At 37.5% G+C, this 11,208-nt stretch overlaps 1 long non-coding RNA gene across 1 annotated transcript; it reads left to right on the top strand.

Annotated features, from left to right (window-relative positions):
- Nucleotides 1-7,835: 7,835 nt before the first annotated feature.
- On the top strand, nucleotides 7,836-8,238 carry LOC115806196 (uncharacterized). Its single transcript, XR_004025114.1, has 2 exons — nucleotides 7,836-7,933; nucleotides 8,188-8,238. It is a non-coding gene; the product is annotated as an uncharacterized LOC115806196 (long non-coding RNA).
- The last annotated feature ends 2,970 nt before the right edge of the window (nucleotides 8,239-11,208 follow it).

Raw genomic sequence — 11,208 nt, forward strand, 5'->3', positions numbered from 1 at the left:
GTAAACTCTACAGTAAAATTGTTTAATATATTCTTAATATAATTAAAGTTGTCTATTTGTGATGTGGTAACTGTGTCCATTTTTACATTGCATTGAATATGCGCTGGAATTGAATTAAGTTTCTTGCATTTTTAATTAAATATAATACATCACAAAGTACATATGTAATGTGAAACTGTTTCTTTGGGTTTTCCAAAATCAAGATATAATTTCCAACGTTGATTATGCACACTCTTACAGATTTTGTCTTCTGGCCCCTCTAAGATTTTTGTTGTCTTTCTCTCTCGATGTGGTTGAAACCCCCAACAGAGTGTACTATATTCAAAATGCGCCAAAGATTGACGATTACAGGTATTTACACACCTTGCAGAACTCTGTCAGCAGAGGTTACTAGACACATGCACGTGTGAGAAGGAGCTCGGTGTAGCTTGTAGTGTCCCTGATGGTAAATCAACCCACTCATCCCGCTGTCTTCTGTGACAAAAGAAGAATGTTATACACGTTGCATAGCTCATCACATGATGGTCAGTGGTGGAAAAAAAGAGAAAGAAAACAATCCAGGGAACATTTGCCTTATTATACTCAGTGTCTGTAAGCTTATATTTGACCTTTACGCTCTCGACCCACAGTTTTTAGAGAAAAATCAATACCATCGTTCACTCCGTTTGGAAATAGATCTGTCACTTCACGTTGTCAGACGATTTGTACCCTTTAAAGCTGTAGGTTGTTATATTACACAACTAATAAAAGTCCTGTTAAAATTCAGGACTGGCTGACAGACAAGACTTAATATTGGGCAATTCTGACTTTTTCTGTCTGAAGACCAACACCCTGATTCTGGAAATAACCCACTTGCAAAACATTTTCTGAATGAGAAGGCACGAGGAAATCTGAGGTCATTATGAGACAGTGGGGCTGTAATCTACATTTAGGACAATTGTTCATGTGGGTTGTGCTTAAGTGAAGTAGAGTACAAACAAACAAAATAAACAACAAACACAGCTAAATTTATGGAGCTGTCGAGACCTGCTACATGGAAAGTTTACTGAATAGGCCTAAATCAGGAATTTATCAGGGTTTTTTTTTTCAGCTTTAACACATTAATATGGTGTTACTGTCAGTGACACCTCTCAACTTCATACAGTTACAACAGCTGTATCAAAATGCTTATCTACACCTTACAGAGAGCAGTTGAGGAGTTCCATGAGCCAGCCATGACAGAAAAGATTATCCTCTATATGAACCTAAAGTCACATTTGATGTATTCTTACAAAATGTAATCCACACCAAAAGAAACCAGTCTCTTCCACTCACTTAATAGTATAGTACCACAAGCAAACTATAATTCATTATTGTGCATCACCCATTACAAGTTCACATATAGAGTGTCTCATTGCATATTGCTCTATTCTATTCTATTCTATTCTATTCTATTCTATTCTCAGATAAATAATAGGTTTTGGCAAAATCTACATTGTTTTTCATCTTTAATCCACTTAAAATCAACAGTATCCTACAGTATTATTCAGCTCTTAATGAACATCAGCAAAGCAGGCTTGAACAATCTAGGAGAGGAATGTCACGAGAGGAATGAGTACAAATGCCTTGTGTGAGTGTTGCTGCCTTCCTCCTAGGTGTGCCCCACTCCCCTCTATCCTCCTCATCCCTCCCTGTCAGCCTCCTCCTCATCACCACCTTCCTCATCCTGCTTTTCTTGTCATTATTTTTATCTTTTTGCTAGTAATTTGCTTGTAATTGCTCACTGGGTCGGGACCTATTGCGCACCTGACTGGCCAAGAAGCAGATCTGTACAGCATGGCCGTGTCAACAGTAATTATGTATTTCAAAGTCTACCCTCAGAAGGTTACAATCTTTTCCCTTTTTACAAGCTAAAAGTTGGCATGCAGGGATTTTTCAAGTGTTCCATGAAATGATTCACTGACCACAAAATGACACTTAATTGTAGTTTAATAGTTTATTATTGGAGAAATTTAGTAAGAGGCAGGATTATAAATCATACATCAAATATCAGTTCTGTATTTTGACACAAATCTTACATAAATAATTGTAGAAAATTTCATTTTAAAATTTTGTGTTAAAAAGTTGAAATACTTTCCAAATGTCTGAAAATTGTCTGTTGGACAACTGTAATGTTGTTTTATTTCAGTTTTTATGCATGAAAATTTTATCTGTACACCCTGATGTACAGTCTATAGATAAACAAATAGATAATCTTGGCCAGATCTAAAGGTTCTTACTGACACATGGACACTTTGAGTTTTAGACTCCTGCTCAAAATATCTGCCAGTTCACATCAGCAGAACAGAAGTTTACACCTTCAGATGACAATGCATGTTATAGAAAAGCATGAGGGATTATCTGAACTAAAAATGCTGCATACAAAATCACTGGAGCAGCACATACTGTAATTTTTTTAATTTATTTATGCATTTACAGAAAATGTATAGTACAATTTTACAGCAATTTTTGTCGGAGTGATGAGGGCTTGTTTGTAAAAGTATTGTATTGAAGTGCAATTTAACATTTTCCCTGCTATTTACTGGTCTCTGTTTTTGTTAGTTATTAGAAAATATATCATTCTAATTTTACATATGGAAATGTGTTATGTGGAAATCAAAGTAGTTTTATAAACTGTTTAAAAAAAAGAATTGTAAAAAAATAAAAAAAATAAACAAATAAACAAATAAAACAAATAAAACGTTAATAAAAAAACATAACATTCTTATAAAATGCCTATAATATAATTAATGCGTATAGTATAATTTACCAGTAAAAACATAAAACAAAAGTAATTCTGTGTGTATTACATTCTGAAGACTTTATTCTACAATATTAAAAACATATTATTACTTAAAATATATTTGATCTTTTTATTACGTGTAAAACATGTTGCTACAACAGGCTGTTTCTGTTAATTAACAATGTTTGTAACTCTGTCTCATAGTGTAAATTACAGTTATTTTTTTATTTTTACATATTAGACATTAATTATACATTAATTAAAAATGAATTATACATTAATCTTATAGGTTTCGTTTGGCGCCCTTGCTGCTATGATTTCGATTGTAAATATATATGGCCTTTTGCGATAAATGAAGTCACACAGAAATTCTACTATCTACTATCTGACAAGTCGTTCCCCAGTTTCAAGGAGGGTCTCTCCCCTTTATGCGAAGACACCAGCAAAGGGGGAACACCCTCACCCCTCACCCCCGCCCCATGCTTTCGAATCAGATAAACCACCAACACCTTGCAATCCTTCTCAGTGTTCCAGGAACGTTCATGTTGTCAGTTTCCTTCACCCTTGACTCATTGCATATGTTCGTTACATCCTGGGCTACACTGCTATCATAGGAATGCTGATTTACCTAATCTTCATTCCCATCCAGGGTTTATACCTGTGGGTGTATCTATCTATCTATCTATCTATCTATCTATCTATCTATCTATCTATCTATCTATCTATCTATCTATCTATCTATCTATCTATCTATCTATCTATCTATCTTTCTATCTATCTATCTATCTGTCTGTCTAGATCTCCATTGCCAGACTGATTAATGTATTCAGGAGGCGGGCAGTGACTGTGACAGACGACCATATTTGCACCATGAATGAGGTTCTAACCTGTATCAAGCTCATTAAAATGTATGCCTGGGAAGAAAATGTATCCTTTGAGAAGGAAATCACAGGTATAAAACTTGACCTTTGTTGTCACAGTCCAGTCCCGCTCTCCTAGATCCTAGTCCTTGTTTTCCTTGTGTCCTGGATGTCTTGTCTGCCTGTTTCTGTATGTTCCAGTCCATGTCTTACCCTGTTCCCTGCCCGGTCTCTGTTCACCTGCTGCCCATTTCATTAACAAGCTACTGCATTTAAGCCCTGTCTGTTTCCACTCCTGTTGCCAAATTATCTAGCCTTCTTTCCTGTTTCATGTGTTTGATCGCCTGTTTTTGGAAGAAAAATTTTGCCTTTTGCCTAGGATCACTGCCTGTTTCTGTAAGAAGAGTTTTTGCTTTTTGCCTTAGGATCATTGCCTGTTTTTGTAAGAAGAGTTTTTGCCTTTTTCCATTGGACCATTGCCTGTTTTGTCCTCTGCCTGTCTTTGCCCTTCTGAGACCACTGTCTTTTGGGTTTCTGGAAATCACTGTAATTATTAAAATTCCAACTAAAAACTTACTCTGTGCTCAGTCTGCTTTTGGGTCCTCAACTAACCAGGCCTCACCGGCCCTGACATTTGTAACATTTGAGCTTTATTTGTAGTATGCTAACAAGAGGAGGAATCATACTATCAAACTTTTCATTTTCAGTGCTAATCTTCTCAAAAGGTTTATGACGTAATTTTGTGAGGAATATTTCTATATAGCCTTTTATCAGTTGTAGTATTCCAGAAAGATCTGTTTTTCAGTATAGGTTATTTCTCTTACAGCTCCACTATCTGTGTCACTGTGAGACACAGACAAACCACATCTGTAATTTCTCTCTCTCCCTCTCTCTCTCAGGTATTAGGAAAAATGAGCGATCGCTATTGGAAAAAGCTGGTTACGCACAGAGTGTGAATTCTTCCATAACTGCCATCATTCCCACCCTGGCCACCATCATGACCTTCATCACTCACACATTACTCAAGTTCCCACTCAGTCCTTCTACTGTGGGTATCTCTCATTTCCCCCTCTGGTCCTCAGTCAGCTGACAGTGTCAAGATAGCACTTTCCCAATCTTGAAATAAACCAATTAATTCATTTTCTTTAATACTTCATTTTCTGAATTGTACATGATTTCATTTAATTAATTTGTATTGAAGGATTTGAAAACTATATCATAAAATGCTCAGCCTTTGTTCTGCAGTTTAAATTATTTATCATATGATAATTAACGTTTCCACACAAGCCTTATATGACCCAGACAATCCGTTGAAGTGTTACCAGCCTACGGTCTATGTGTTACACATAATGAAACTTTATGTTTATGTGCAGATCCCCATCCCTTCTTAACTCTCTCACTCTCCTCTTCTTTCTGCAGGCCTACACTATCATCGTGTAGGCCTGCACTACCACTACCACTCCTTCTGTCCCTCCTCACTTCACTACTTTTTTATCAGTATTACTAATGTTGTTTCCTTATCCCTTCAGAACTTTCTGTGTCTGTCTGTCTCTTGTTTTCTGTCATGGTTCAATGCCCCTTTTGGTTGCCTCATCAGAGCGCACTTGAGGCAAGAGTACATATAAACATTGACTACACAGTCTTCGTGTAAAGATACACTAGTTGCTCTCTGCGCACGTTTTTAGTAAAGATAAAAGACATGTTGGTACATTGGTCGTAACCTCCTTTATAGGAGCAGGTGCTTCAAGACTAGGTGTGTTGTGTGAGCCTTTTGTGTCAGCATTTTACACATGAAAAAAATTCACAGAGGATTTAGATCCAATTATCCTCACTTGTAAGGAAGAGCCATGACCACAATATATTGATATTTCACCCTCATAGTTTGAGAAAGCTATATATATATACACACACATATATATGTGTATATATATATATATATATATATATATATATAACTAACAGTGCACCAATCCATGTTTTGCAGTCCTGATACCGATACTGATACCTGGGCTTTGGGTGTCGGCCGATTCTAAGTACCTATCCAATACCAGTGTTTAATTAACAAGCTGTATGCCTCACTGCGTGGGAAAGACTGGGATCATTCTCTTATGTTTAAGGAAACATCAGGCTTGACTTAAACATTGCTTTCCTAACTTTGTGAAACACATCACATACACACACACACATATATATATATTCACACTATCACTGGGAAGTATCTCTCGTCTTTGCAATGCACCCGACAAAGTTAACTGCTTCTTTGAATCGTCTCCTTTTTTTGTTCGGTTGAACTCGTTGTGTTCTTTGGCATTAGGCTTCTGGAGGTGCCTGATTAAGTTGTTTGTGTTACATTTCGCAGTGCTACTGCCACCCCTCGAAACACTGGCTTTGCAAATTTTGCAAGTAGCCACAGAACTTGTTGTCGTAGCAAGCGGAAATACCCCCAAACTGCTGACCCCTTGTTGTTAGCTCCCTCCACACTATGTTAGCGCTCGTTCTAGCAAAATATACAGGTCTACCGGTGCACTGCTGACACATGACATAGTGCGCACACGTAGACGTAAACACAGAATAACATTGAAATGAATTAAATAGATCGACCCAATACCCTATCCAGCCATTTGAGTCAGTATCGGTCTGATATCCTATATATAACCCCTGAGAATCTTGAAACTAAAATATGTAAATCAAGTCTGGTATTTGATCGTCAGCGATTCATTCATTTTCATCAAAGATGTTCATCCATTTGAACGGACACACATATATGAAATTTATGAAATATATATTCACTTTGAATTGTCAGAAACTGATGCTGACTCAGAATCCAAAGTCATACCTGACCACGATAAAGAGTCAGCACTCAGCTATACAGATGGAGGAAGCTTCATTCTCTTGAATCGCACCTGAAAGCAGCCGGTCAGCTGCCAATGACACCGCCAATGGGGTAAAAGGAGTCATCGTCATGTTATCATTTAGCAGACACTGAAAAAGATTTTTCAGTCATTTTCCAGTGAACTTTTGGGACCTTTGTGAATCTCAAACCCGATTTGGCAATTTTTTCCCTTTGGAGATAAGACTGAGCTATGTTTCCCTAGATATACTATGTTAATAGGTTTTTAGTTATCCAGTTCAGTTCTCAAGTTATGCTTTGATTTAAGATTACTACTTCATTTTATTATTAACACACTGTCAGGTTTGCTCACTAGAAAATTGTGAAATGCCTTTGAAACATCTTATTTATTTGGGATTTGTGTCTCATGGGTGTATGGTCTATTCTTTTGTTCAGATTGGCGAGAGGGGTTTGTCTGGTGGACAGAAGCAGAGAATAAGCTTGGCAAGAGCAGTCTATTCAAACAAAGACATCTACCTCTTAGATGATCCTCTCTCAGCAGTGGATGCACACGTTGGCAAACACATCTTTGAGGAATGCATTAAGAAGGAGCTGAAGGGGAAGTCTATCATTCTGGTCACACACCAGCTTCAGGTATAAGACTTCATGCCACATTCAAACCTTAGACTCCATTCCCAAGGTCCTACTGGTTTCAGTTTTTTTCAGCTGAATATCCCTGTGCTAAATGTTATCAGTTACAGAGAAACAAAACTGTATCTTTGAGTCATTTAGGTCTCTTAGTGAGTTTACATTTCTTTATTTGTGGTAGAAAACAAAACTGTATACTGTACTGATTTGTTACCACATGTAAAGAGCCAAGCTAGCAGATATTTAGCATACAGTCATTGGATAGTGACCGTAGTATTCTCTATTCTCTGCCCACAGCAGGAAACAGACCAATTTCATTCCATTTATTACAGTATATACTATAGTTTTTATAGTAGTTATTTCCCTACTTAAGTTGGATTTTCAAGGTTCTGAGTGAATATTTGACTGCAGTGCCATTTCTCAGACAGGTCATGTACTGTCAAACCTTTCCCCTAGATAGGGAAGTGGTGTTTGAACTGGTGATTATGTAATAAAGCAGTGTCTCATGCTGTTGAGGAAGACTGTAATATACCTCGTTTGAACTGATAGTTCATGCTTACTCATGCAAACACAAATTCATTATAGGTGTTATTTCCCTTTGGTCTTGAAATTGTTCAATGAGTAACTCCAATAAAGATTTCAGTTATTGCTGGAACCTTTCCTCTGGTCTCCTGACTTCTCCTTTTTTTTCATTTTCAGTATCAGGAGTTCTGTGATTAGGTTCTCCTGTTAGAGAATGGAGAGATTAGAGAAGCTGGGACACACAAAGACCTGATGAAAGCAAAGGATCGATATGCTCAACTTATCAACAATTACCAGCTGGAGCAGCCGAATGTAAGCACAAAGCTACTGTTTCTAGTTACTGATTATGCCTCACTGAGAATAAATTACGTCCCTTTAAGTGCAACTGATGGTCTTAAACTCAACATGCTGTTCCTGGTAAATTACGGTATTTCATGGCATGACCTCTGTGGTGTTCATCACATAAATTATTTTATAGTTAATGTTCATTTACATGGAATTAATTGAACAGTCACACTGAAAATGAAGAAGCTGAACCTCACTGTTATGACCTTTGAATTGTACAGGATCAGAACCAAGACCAAGCAGCCTCAGAAGTGAAAAAGGGCCCAACAGAAGGGCCCAACAGTTGAGATGGACTTACTTTCTTACAATGTCTCTGTATTTCCATAGCTTTCAATATGTCAGATGAGAAGACTGGATCTTTAGCATCTTTAGCATCTTTAGAAACCATAGTAGCGAGTGAGGCCAAGGTTTGGCCTCTTTAAATTTCTGCTGAGTTGTTTTAAGGGAAGAACCTAATACTGAAAAAAGTAAAGTTGCAGACTTGTCCTTTAATAACATACTTTTATACATTTTATGGGAACTCATTTACAGGAAAGTTCCCCCTCCCCATTATATTTCTTCCTTAAAACACCCTTTATGGTGATTCGATGCATCCCACTGGATTAGATACCATAAATTCTCAAATAGTGTCCAGGGCCTTTATTTACCTCAACTGAAGAAAGAACTAGGCCTTTATTTGAGACAGGCTGTTATTAGAGACAGGTCATTATTTATGGTTTGTCCTTTTTTATTTTGTAATATTGTAGTAATATTTCAATTCTAATTCATCCACGGGATTTACGGATACGCTTACTTCCCAAATGTAGCCTATTCTGTACTGTATTTAAAAAATAAAAATCTTAGCTGTACTACAGGCAGTTTGTGTTAGATTAGAATGATATGGTGCTGATAAAAAAAATGGCAATGGTAAATATGATAATATCTATGTGATATTCAATGGAAAAAAGTTGCACAAAACAATCAAGCTTCGATATCATATAGAAAGGAATTGGTCTGCTAATAACACTCTCCAATAATAACATGCTGTATCATGGTGTCAAAGGTTTAAAATGTTGGGGAAAAAGAAAGAGCAAGGGAATTCTGACAGGTTAAAGGTAATATTTTTTCCTCTGTTTCCAGCTCACCAGCCAACATGTCCCTACTGTACCTGTGCCAACTAAAATCAGACGTTTTTTGCCCTTACGTGACTTTTTCCAAGTACCATCAAGATGTGCAGTTATATGAAATAACTCATAGAAATAGTGAAATAACGCACAGGAAGTAGGAAGGAAAGAGTTTTGGCAGTGACGTCCCTGAATACTAATAATGGGCCATTAACACATAGTCCTACAGCGACCACAATCCATGTGAGTTAGAAAACTATCAATGTGGTATTTCTGTTAAAAAGTGAAACTAATAGCAACAGAGTGGTGAGAGTAATTAACGTATGTTGTTATGCTGATGTAAATAATGCTGTGGAAATATGATGAATTTACCAGTTGGGCCTTTCTGTAGGGCTGGCCACAAGAGGGCGCTATAACCTTTAAAGACTACACAATGAGATACCGCGAGAATACACCCATAGTACTCGATGGTGTCAACCTCCACATCCAAGCCCATGAAAAAGTGGGCATTGTGGGAAGAACAGGCTCTGGTATGATTTCATATAATCATATGAGTTATGCTGTGGTCGCAAAGCATGCATCATACACTGTGCTTTAGTGAACAAAATTTTAACAACAATTTCAAGTTAATCACCAGCCACAGACTTATGGGACATTTTGTGTATATATACATCCACATATAAATTTATTAAACCAGTCCACACACGTGCATACATGTTTCTATGTGTAGAAACTACATTACACTACACTACAGTTTTTTGTGTACAGGGGAGCTCACATTATCTTTACGCTGTCAAACGTTTTCAGGGATTTTCATCAACAGTTTGCAATAGTGATGAGAAATGTGTGAGTAAGGTGTGTAACTTTCTGTTTTGGTGTTAGGTAAGTCCTCTCTGGGTGTAGCTCTGTTTCGCTTGGTGGAGCCAGCAGGGGGCAGTATTCAGATTGATGGAGTGGACATTGGTGCTTTGGGACTGCAGGACTTGCGAAGTAAACTCTAAGTCATACCACAGGATCCTGTACTGTTCATTGGCACTGTCAGGTAACACAGCATGCTAAATCAACACACACACACACACACACACACACACACACACACACATGCACGCACACACACAGACATATGCATCAAACAAGTCAAACATTACCATCAGTCACTGACTAGAAGAAAACAGTATCGGATAACCAAGAACAAAGTCTGCTGCTATCTCCCACTACTGCTCCTATTACTGCTAATTATATTGTTTTAGAGATACACATCAAAATTCTACAATGATCAGAACATCACTGATGCTGATACTAATAAATGCTAATAAATAATATACAATACTACCTCTAACTATAATAAAAAACACTAGTAAATAGGTAACCTTGAACAGAAGCTGGCATTGTTTTCTCTGCATGTATCTGATATCTAACTTCTACTGCTTAAGTTTCATCATGTTATGGTTAGATTTCATTAGAAATGCACTAGTCATAGGCATTTGGAGAGTGAGAAATTCCCTCTGTCTTCAGATCATCCTGCTGGATGAGGCTACAGCCTCCATTGACTCAGAGACAGATTCCCTTATTCAACACACCATTAAAGAGTCTTTTCAGCACTGCACCATGCTGACCATTGCCCACCGCATTCACACCGTGCTGGAGAGTGACCGCATCCTTGTCATGGATCAGGGAAAGGTGAGTACACGTTCACCCATACCATGCTTCCCTCACCACAAGAACACAAACCATCAAACATCACAACGCTTTGTCTTGTTACAAAAAAAAAAAGAAAAAAGAAAAAGAAAAAAACAACTTCTGCTCGAGTGAGTTTCATTAAGTCTGTCCTAGACAATGTGATCAATTTAACTCTGGAGGCTTTGTTAAAGGAAACTTGCCCTTTAAATATTTGAATTCTCTCTCTCTCTCCCTCTCTCTCTCTGTCTCTCTCCCTGTCTCTCAAACTATTTCTGTCTGTCTCAGGTTGCTGAATTTGATTGCCCTGAAGTTCTGTTGCAGAGACCTGAATCTTTGTTTGCATCTCTGCTTGCAGCAGTTAATAATGTGAACACGTGAATGAATGAATCAGTCAAACACAATTACACACTGCGCACAGGCTATGAATAGTCTAGGATAGTCTTACAATAGCAGCAAGGA

The sequence above is a fragment of the Chanos chanos genome, chromosome 2 (assembly GCF_902362185.1).
Source record: "Chanos chanos chromosome 2, fChaCha1.1, whole genome shotgun sequence".
Taxonomy (NCBI): domain Eukaryota; kingdom Metazoa; phylum Chordata; class Actinopteri; order Gonorynchiformes; family Chanidae; genus Chanos; species Chanos chanos.